Genomic DNA, 10,928 nt, shown 5'->3' with positions numbered 1-10,928 from the left:
ACTCCACTCGGCGGCTGCTTGGAGACGTCGGTAGCCCGCTATAGCGCCCGCCGCCCTGCCCGAGCGAGCCTGTCTGTGCGAGAACGTGAAGGAGACGTCTGCTTCTTTTCCGTTTTTGACCGTAGGTGTAAGTAACACAGGTAAATTTTAGTACGACCATTTCAGCAGTACTGAGCAAAAAGAATGAAAAAAATGCAGTGAGGAAATTAGGAGGCAATAAAATATAGTTAATATAAAAGCAGAAATTAAGAAATTAAAGTAGATAAAAGCTAAACTTGATAAGTTCAAGTTTTTTTTCCAACGTGTGTTGTGTTTAAGTGGTTTTTTTAAAAAAAGTAATTTTTTTTTTTTTTTTTACATTCTAAGATGGGGAGGCGGAGGCGGAAGTGGGGGGAGGGGAGGGGCTCGTCCGTCCCACGGGTGGCTCCTTCGCTGGCCTGGCGGAGAGCCTGGGGGCGTGGCTGAGACCTGGGGATCCCCTCACCCCACCCCCTCCATCTCCAGCTCGGGAGCCGGGGGCTTCCGGCAGCGGATAGTTATCGTTGGGCTGAGTCTACGCTCTTAAAAAATATATGAGCATACTAAAATTATTTACCCCAGAAATGGGGAGAAACAGGAATACACACAATTGATAATGAAAAAATGTAAATAGCTGTAAAGAGCAAATTACAATATTTGCGAAATAGTATTTTGCTCAAGTCTGTGTTAATAAATTTAAAGTTTAATGAGATAGATGATTTAAAGCAATAGATAATTAAGAAAATAATATCCTTTTAGATATTTTAAAAGATTTTTTAGTTCCAAGCACGTATGTTTTGATTGGTGAATCCTCCACACTTTCAAAGAATATAATTTTTTCCAGAAAATTTCCAGAAAGATCTAGGTAGAAGAACATCCCTTCTTAACATGAAGATTGCAAAATACTTATACCGTAACCAAAGACAGGATTAGAAAAACAAGCAAATCTATAAATTAATCTTAGTTATATTTATGTAAAAAATCCTGAAAAATAGCAAGTGTAGTCAAGCAATACATTTTTTTCCCTTAGCTTTTTTTTTTTTAATTTTAACTTACACCAATGTGTATTGTACATACTCATGGGATACAATCTGATATATTGATACATAAATGTGTTGCATAATAGTCGGGTCAGGGTACTTAATGTGTGAATCACCTCATGCATTTATCATTTCTCAAGCAGGACTCTTAAAAATATATGTAACCATGCAGAAACCATTGTAGGACTGTATAAGCTACTGACATAATTCACCATACAATAGATTAAAGGGGAAACATGAATCATCATCTCAATAGATGCTGAAAAATCATTTAATAAAATCTAGCCTAAAATGTGTGTGTTTTTTTTAAACTTACTCATAGAAGTGTTGAGAGATTAACTTAACATGTAAAAGTATGTCTCATAAATGGATAACACTGTAGGAAATATTGTCATTAGAAACCATAAAACTATTTGAAACAACAAACCAGACCCCATAAACATGTACAATGAAAAAAAAAAAAAAAAAAAGACAATACCAAAAAAAGAATTTAAATATGTCACTAATAATTTTTATATTGATTACATGTTATATGAAAATACTTTGGCTATATTGGGTTAAATTTTAAAAATTAAGATAATAAAAAGTATAAAACTATCACCACTATTGTGGGTTTACATTGAGAACATTTTAAAAAACAAAAATACAGAGGTTGAAATAAATAGTAAAATGATCAACTATTTATGTTTTGTAATATTTGATTCAGATCCTTCTTTAATCAAAAAATAAAACCAAAGCTCTGACCTGTTGGCTTTGTTGGTTAGAGAGCAATTTTGTAACACCAGCGTCAAGGGTTTGGATCCCCATACTGGTTGGCTGTCAGAAAAAAAAAAATTCACACATTCCTGATATTCATAGGGTTTGTCTTGACTATGACTTTTTTGATGTTCAGTAAGGCTTGAGTGGTGATGGGAAGTTTTCTTGCATTGCTTACCATTGCTGGTGTGGGGAAAATAGAATAATTTAGTCAGGCTCCCTTGGCTCAGGTCTGGCTGGGGAGGTGGAGCAGCACATTTCTTGTAAACAAGTTGTGTGTGGGTGGAGTTAGTGCACATGTTCGCCAATGTATCTTTTTAGTTTTGTAGCTATTGTGTGTTCTGCAGTTTGTGAAGCAGGCTGGCAGCAGAGAGCTCATGTCTCAAAATAGAGCATGTTTACTCTGCTGGCAGCTGCTCAGTTTTCAGTTTTACTTTGGACCTTGCTGGTAGCAGTTGAGTTTCTGAGTTTCTCTTGGTACTGCCTAGCTCATAGACGTGTGTGCTGAATAAAGACTGTTCCTACTTCAACCAAGCCTCCAAGGACCTTTTTGCTGGTTACCTAGCTCGTAGACCTGCGTATGAAGGGTTTGTGAACGGGCTCGAGAGGTCTATGAGCTCCAGACTCTAGCCCTAGCTCCACAATTGGTGTTGTTGGCAGGATTACGCTACAATTGGCATAGTCGGTGCAGGATTCTGAGCAGGTACAGGAGCCAAGAAGACCTTGAAAAAGGAGGAAATGTGGCTACTATTGAACATGTCATGCCCTGTGACCACTTTCCTGTTGACTGGGATCTGGTTGCTGCTCACTGTAATGTAAGGCAGCATAGACCATGCGCTGAAGCGGAAAGCCCCTTGAGAGGGGGAGGAAATGTGGCTGTCTTTGAGCGTGTGTTGCCCAGTGGCCACTTTTCTGCTGACCGGAGCCTGGCTTTTGCTCACTCTGCTGCAAACTGATCAAGATTTGAAGCAGAAAGCCAAGTTGTTGGCGGATGACATGCAGCTACTGGAAGATTCAAAGTGGAAAGCAGAGTTGTTGGAAGCTCAAATAGATGTCCTGGAGGACGACATGCAGTGACTGGCCACTTCTGCTTCTCATGCCAGGGAGCACAACTAATGCAGTGGTGAGTTGGTGGAGACCATGCGTCCCCAGGTACTACCTGTTGTGCATCAGAAAATGAAACATGAGCAGCCAATGGGACTGGGCAGACAACCAGTGGGCAATCCACAAGTGACCCAATTTACCACCTATATCCCATATACCCAGGTTGAGTTAGTTGACTTCGGGAGACAGTTTTGGCAGAAACGGGGAGCCCTTGGCTGCTTTGCTGTTGCAGTTATGGGAACTAGGGGTGAATAGTGTGATATGCACTGGTGAGGATGTGGAAAAATTAGCCTCCATCACTATGCACCCGTTCCTGAGGCAGCAGCTGCCGAATAGCTGCAGGTATGCACCAGGGCCAGGTGATCACTCCTTAATGGAATGGTGAGTGCAGCTGCCCGAACCGTGTGGGCAAATGCTGGAGAACTGCCCAAGGTTCTTAGTAAATGGCAAACATATGCTGAGTTACTTCAAATCATTGGAGAGCTGGGAATGCAGCAGTCCATATTTAATGTGAACACTCGTGGCCCAGACAACGAAAATTTTACAGGCAGCATTAGAGACACATTACTGCAGAATGCCCCATCAACATCCTTTGGGTCACTCATGGCCATACTGGTCTAGTACATTGGTCATCCTATATATGAAGTAATGACCATGATAGCCAGCTTGGGTGAAGTAGAGGGGAGGAGACAAGCAAAAGGGGGCTGAAAGGTGGCTAAGACCAAACCTCCAAGAAATACTCAGGATTTTATCCCAAAGGGACCAAGCAAGACTAGCCATAAGCAGATGGGGCTTGACTTGCTTGTAGCAGAGGTTGATAAAAAGAAAATTGACAGGCAGCCGAATGCAGTCCTGTTTGCTTGTGGCAGCAATTGTGCCCTGAACAGTGTTTTACTAAACATCCAGAAACAGGTAGCAAGTTATGTTCAGTGGATTTAAAAGACTTTTTGATTGCTCCTGAGGAGGCAGATGAAATGTTCAGTTTTGAATAGGGAACAGGCCAAGGTACTCATCTTTTGGGGGCAGGTGAGGACCGGAGGCCTCATGTTCAATTGGCAATACATTGGTCAAGGACAAATTTCCACGGTGTTTTGGCATTGGTAGATACAGGTGCAGAATGTAGCCTGATATATGGCAATCCAGATAAGTTTCCAGGGGCACAGTTCGTATAGATGGCGATGGAGGACATACTACTGAGGTTAAAGCTGTGTCATTGCCATTGGACATAGGAAGATTACCTCCTCATGTATATACTGTATATATATCTCCTGTAGCTGAATACATCTTGGGTATGGATGTACTTTATGGTTTGCACCTGCAAACAACAGTTGGAGAATTTCAGCTGCTAACACAGATAGTAAAGCCTGTGTTACGAGGATATGCTAAACGTGACCCACAGGTGTTACCCAAGCCAAGACGTGTAGTTAATGCAAAACAGTATTGCCTACCAGGAGGACATGCAGAGGTAAGTTCTACTATATTGGAATTAGAGAAAGTTGGCATTATTCGTCCAGCTAAGAGCCCATTTAATGCTCCGGTATGGCCAGTGAAAAAGCCTGATGGTACCTGGAGAATGACTATAGATTATTGAGAACTGAACAAAGTAGTGCCTCCTTTGCATGCAGCTGTGCCTTCAGTTCATGACTTGATGGATCAGCTGACAACTCAGCTGGGGACTTATCATTATGTATTGTACCTTGCAAATGCTTTTTTCTCCATTCCAATCTCGGCTAATAGCCAAGATCAGTTCTCCTTCACATGGGAAGGAAGACAGTGGACCTTTCAAGTATTGCCCCAAGGTTATCTGCATAGCCCAACCTTCTGTCATGGTTTGGTGGCTGGGGACCTAGCCAAGTGGACTAGGCCCAACATGGTTACAATGTTTCACTACATTGATGATGTGTTATTAACTTCTGATACTCTTTCAGATTTAACCCAGGCAGCCCCAATGCTCCTAAGTCATTTGGAACAATGTGGGTGGTCCATGAACACAGCCAGGGTGCAAGGACCTGGGCTGTCAGTCAGATTCCTGGGAGTGGTCTGGTCAGGTAAGACAAGAGTCATCCCAGAAGCTGTTATAGATAAGATGCAGGCATACGCTCAACCCACAACTGTAGCTCAGCTACAGACATATTTGTAACTTCTGGGGTATTGGAAAGCTTTTGTATCCCATATGGCCCAAATGGCACACCCACTGTATGCATTAACAAAGAAAGGAGCCCCCTGATATTGGACTGAGGAAGTAGAACAAGCTTACTGGGCTACAAAAAGGGCAATACAGCAAGTACAGGCTTTACAAGTGGCTGATCCCACTAAACCTTTTGAGTTAGGCATACATATAACCCAGGAGGGGTTAGGTGGGGTTTGTGGCAGAGACAAGACCAATTCCGCACACCTATAGGATTCTGGTCTCAGCTCTGGAAGGGTGCTGAAGTGCACTACACCCTAACAGAAAAGCAGTTAGCAGCTGTGTATTCTGCCTCGATAGCCACTGAAGCTATCACAGGAACTGCCAAAGTCCTAGTAAGGATGACATAACCCATAACAGGTTGGGTGTGCACATGGGCCTCCAACCCAAAATGGGTGTAGCTCAGACTCCCACTCTGTCTAAATGGGGAGCATATATAGAACAAAGCACTGTGTCAATGAGTCTTCTGTCCAAAGAGCTCCAAACTGTGCTAGGCCCAAAAGAGGTTGCAGATGAAAATTTGACACAACCGTTACCCCTGGAGGTGGAGGCTACACCTTTCCATGAGGGACAGGGACCTATCACAGAGCAAGCTTGGTATACAGATGGCTCTAGCATGGGAACTTCAGCATTGTGGATAGATGTTGCTGTCCAGCACACAACAGATACCATGTGGTATGAAAATGGTACAGGGCAAAGCAGTCAATGGGCTGAACTGAGAGCAGTATGGATGGTGATAAAAAATGAGCCGGGGCCATTAACCATCTCTACTGACAGCTGGGCTGTGTTCAAATGTCTAACCCTTTGGATCTCTACTTGGAAATATCAATGGCAGATGGTAGGCCACCGACCCCTGTGGGGACAAGCCATGTGGCAAGAGTTATGTGAATTGGGACATGAGAAAGAAGTAACTCTTTTCCATGTCACAGGACACTTCCCCTTAGCCAGTCCAGGAAATGATGAAGCCGATGCCCTGGCTAAGGTAAGATGGCTGGAGAGAGCCCCAGCTGCTGATGTTGCCCAGTGGTTACATCAATGAATGCAGCATGCGGGCAGTAAAACCATGTGGATGGCAGCTCAAAGATGGGCCCTGCCTATAAAATGGGAAAATATAGTGAATGCCTGTCATACTTGCCCAGTATGTGCTCAAGAGAGTCCACACCCCTGGTGGATGCCCCATACAGATGGGCAAATAACTCGAGGAAGGGTGCCCCTGACTCAATGGCAGGTGGACATTGTCAGACCACTGCCAAGGTGGGAGAATTTCAGATACATCTTCACAGCTGTTGATACAGCTACTGGTCTACTGTTTGAATGGCCTTGTAAGGCCCCAGACCAGGTAAACACTGTGAAGGCATTCAATAGGCTTACTGCTATGTATGGCTGGCCTGTAGTTATAGAGTGATAATGGAACCTGCTTTACTGGACATGGGGTTCAGAGGTGGGACTCCCAGTTATCCATTCAGTGGAAGTTACATGTGCCATATCATCCCCAGGTAGCGGGAATGATTGAATGGTACAATGGTTTTTTGAAAAAGGGACTAAGGCTATCTACCCAACCACCATCCCTAAAGGGGTGGACACGGCAGTTATAGCCGACAGTATTCTAAATGAGAGACCCCACAGGGCGGGCCCTTTCCAGTGGAAGCTCTGTTGCATAGGGCTACAGCACTTATACAACTGCAAGTCACTACTAAAGATAAGCTTTTGAAGCCAGGATGTGGTAAAAATGGAAATATTCTCTTACTGGCCCCAACCTGTTTGCAACAGGGACAGACAGAACAATGGGAAAGGCCTTGGAGAATAAAAGCCCCCCACATACACTGGGTTGGCTTAATAGGGCCTTGAGTAAAAGGATTAGAGGAAGGCTTTCAAGTCTCACATTGGGTGACAAGTACCTAGCCTCCTCGAGTAAAGGTAACATAGCCTGGAAGAGATAAGCACTCTATTCTAAAGGGCACATTTGTATTGTCATTACGGCCAATTTTGAGTTCCCCTATACTGTTACATGTAGAACCTATAGATCCCACGGTGTTAAATAAAGTATGGTAACATAAACCAGGTAAAATACCTATTCCTGCAACCATCCTTTTTCAGGATGGCAAACTGGCATGTATCTTACCAGAGGGGCAAGAGCTTACTCTATTGGTACCAATAATCTTTCTGTCTTTTTGCCCATAGTGTTGTGGCTGCAGGCACTGCACCAGAGTCGACAGGGTACACACATATGTTGGTGTGATCATCTACTGAATATGCACTGAACTTCATTCACATCAGTATGACTACAAGATTCCCATGGAAAATCACACCAATGATGACTACCCGGACATGTGCGGGTAAAGGACAGAACTACAGGACAAGCCTTAAGTACACACCTTAAGGCATATTGAACAGACAATAGGTTGTATAAATAAAAGGGTCATTTATCCTTGCTAAAGGAACATCACAGAAGTTTTTTAATGCATAGGTTGTATGGCAAGGGACCCTGTAGGGATGGATTGTAGGGAAAATAGAATTTAGTCAGGCTCCCTCGGCTCAGGTCTGGCTGTGGGGGGGGGGGTCGAGGAGCACATTTCTTGTAAATAGGTTGTGTGTGGGTGGAGTTAGTGCGCATGTGCACCAATCTATCTTTTTAGTTTTGTAGCTATTGTGTGTTCTGCAGTTTGTGAAGTAGGCTGGGGGCAGAGAGCTCATGTCTCAAAATAGAGCATGTTTACTCTGCTTGGCAGCTGCTCAGTTTTCAGTTTTACTTTGGACCTTGCTGGTAGCAGTTGAGTTTCTGAGTTTCTCTTGGTACTGCCTAGCTCTTAGATTTGTGTGTGCTAAATAAAGACTATTCCTACTTCAACCAAGCCTCCAAGGATCTTTTTGCTGGTTCCCTAGCTCACAGACCTGCATGTGAAGGGTTTGTGAATGGGCTCGAGGGGTCTGTGAGCTCCAGACCCTAGCCCTATCTCCACAATTGGTGTCATCGACAGTATTACGCTATAGCAGGTCTTTCCCGGAATGGAGGTAAATCAGTGAGTCACACACTTTGGCAAGCATCACATTCACCTAGCAAGTTTATTAAAAATACAAATGCCCAAATGTTGTCATCTGGGTAAAGAACACGTTTTAATCAGCTACGTGATTCTGGTGAATCCTAAACTTTGAGAACCACTGGATAAGGTAAAACAAAATAATATAGGAAAATATCATGGAGTTAAGGAATTGGAGAAGTCAATTTGGAATCATATTCTTCACTTTATGTCTGTGATCAGGTAATAAGTTGTGAACTCTTCCACCTAGTCTCTAGTCTTTCCCACCTCCAAAACATTCTGTATCTGTTGTTAGATTTATATATTTTCGGTATCAACATCACCGGTGCTAACAAGAAGCCTTCAAGGGCTCCTAAGGCCTCTGCCCTGCAACCATACACGCTTCATAGTGACAAGAGTAACAATATCTGTAATAGTAGATGACATTTACTGAATATTTATACTTAAACCCAGTGGCCACAAAGCTAGTTAGTAGTAGAGCAGAAATTCAGGTCTGAATTTTCTAAATGCAAAGTTGTAATCCATTAAAGAAAAATAATACAGATCTATTCACTTAGGGTCTATGTGAAATTTTAAGATCAAATTTACAGAATGAAAAAAGCAAAATTTTCTAGCTGAAAAAAATTTAGGTCACTCTATCTCCATGTACCTGATTCAACTCTGAAAATTGTTATTCGTATAAATACTACTTTGCATCAAATTGAGCACATTTTCTTAAATATAAGTACTAACTCTACCCAGGATATGTCTTACAGTGGTTTTGCCTAGTTCTGCTTAAAAGTTGGCTTTTATAATAATAGGCTGATTTTCCTGCATAGTTACTACTTTTAAAACACCCTTAGGCAGAGTTTTTGCCAGGGAGTTTCACTGCCTTACATGCTGTAGTGGGTGCTCTGGACTCTCATCTCCCCAGATGCCAGTTGTGTTGCCTTCTAGATTACAAATGAGTCTCTCCCTGTGATTTGCCCTCAGCCAAATGGGGCTGCCACACCCAAAACTAGCCTCCTCTTTTGAGTTAGCCTTTATCCAGCAACTGATCAGTGTAGGAGTACAAAGTCGTGTCTGTGCCCCTCGCCCCTGCTTGCCTCAAATTTGGACATCTCTGATGGGCCAGCTTTACAGCTCCTTGTGGGATTAGCTGAGGCCTCTGTTATAAGTGTGTCACTGTTCAACTTTTCCCTCTGCCCAGTCCTGCTTCCCTCATTCCCTCACAGTGGTCATTCCTGAGCTCACTCACTCATAAATCTCCATTACAGAGTCTGTTTCCTGAGAAACTCGACCTGCTGCATGTGATACTTGTTGTTCCAGCCAGTTTATAAGCCTCTGTAGCGAAGCAAGTTTGTTTCATCCTTTGCTGACTCCCTCAGTGTTAAAGTCCTTATAAAGGCTTATATAGTAGGTATTCCACAAAAACACAAGAAAGAAAGGGGGGTCAGGGAAACTGAGGAAGAGAGGAAACTGTTATGAAAAGACAATTTCAAAAATGGGAAAATGATTTTCCTGGGCATATTCCATACAAGTCAAACAAACAATCAAATATCTAGTGAAAGCTACTGTTTCCAAAATTGGGAACAAAAATAAATATGAGCACTTTCTTTTTTTAACTAGAGCCTTAGAATTTAAGTAGGAAAAAAAAAAAAAAAGAAGAAGAAAAGAGGAAACAAGAATGATAGGTGATATGAAAGCCGTAAGGGATAACATTTGTGATTCTAATTACAAATGATACCACAGTTCATGAATATGGTGAGATCAAATTCACTGGAATAGAAAAGAATGAATTTTTGGAGACTTTGAGATAGGACCTAGGCATTGGAAATACGTTAAGTCCTTCCTCATGCTGTGACTTTCCCATTATACAGGGTTAATTCATGTACCAGGGGAGCCAATAATTTCAGGACTAGACCTGAGGAGTACAGTTTTTCCCTGTGGTCCATCCATTCCCTTTCTTCTGATAACTTATCTCAGTTTTTCTGTGGGAAACAACCCTTCTCCTATGCTTAGTCTATGTAGTTTCACTGAAGCTTCAGAAAATGAACTTCTGGTTTTACACAGTGGACCAGGGCCTGTACCGGCCAGCTGCCAAAACAATCCCTAAGCTAAGTCACTGAAACATACAGAAGCAAAAAGAAAAATATAGTATTCACATATATTTATCCATTGTTGCAACTCCACTTTTTTTTTAATGTGAGTAGATGTCCCAAACATTGTCCCTAATCTTCTATGAACATAATGGTTATTTTTGTCTTGTATTCTATCATGTCTCACACACCAAGATATTCTCATTGTTCTCCACTGGTCTATATACTGTCATTAATCATTCTTACAGGTGTCTATTTCTCTCATGCTCTTTTTCCAGGACCTCCTTCCATTCCCTTTTACCTAAAACTCACCACAGACCCTTTTTCCTAAAGGTACTTCTGCATTGTTTTAGGCCAGCTTTACACCATAACAAAAGATTCCTATAATTATGAATAAGGAGACTTGGATTAGCAGGAGACTGGGTTTCCTATCTAACATGGACAGATCTGGGAAAACTGTATTATTAGGGAATATGCATTTAGGCTTATGTAGATGAAATAAGATGGCAAGCCAGATAGAAGTATAGCCTAAGAAAGGTCTTAAGTGGTGAGTGAGTTTGCTTTAGTCAGATAACTGGGAATGGAATACATATTTGGGACTTTGTAAAAATACAGTTTGTTGGGAATTTTATTAGGCTATAGCAGTGACTGACTAGCTCTGGGTTCAGATAAAAAGGGAAGATTAAATTGGTGGTAAATGGATTAA

General features: G+C 42.1%; 1 long non-coding RNA gene across 1 annotated transcript; it reads left to right on the top strand.

The window, feature by feature from the left end:
- Positions 1-7: 7 nt before the first annotated feature.
- Positions 8-7,923, top strand: LOC134369274 (uncharacterized). The gene is made up of 4 exons (XR_010022603.1): positions 8-140; positions 2,303-2,937; positions 4,847-4,966; positions 7,288-7,923. It is a non-coding gene; the product is annotated as an uncharacterized LOC134369274 (long non-coding RNA).
- The last annotated feature ends 3,005 nt before the right edge of the window (positions 7,924-10,928 follow it).

Source organism: Cynocephalus volans, chromosome 2 (assembly GCF_027409185.1).
Source record: "Cynocephalus volans isolate mCynVol1 chromosome 2, mCynVol1.pri, whole genome shotgun sequence".
In the NCBI taxonomy this organism is placed as follows: Eukaryota; Metazoa; Chordata; class Mammalia; order Dermoptera; family Cynocephalidae; genus Cynocephalus; species Cynocephalus volans.
Note: the sequence above shows the minus strand (reverse complement) of the source record. Positions and strands in the feature narration are given on the sequence as shown.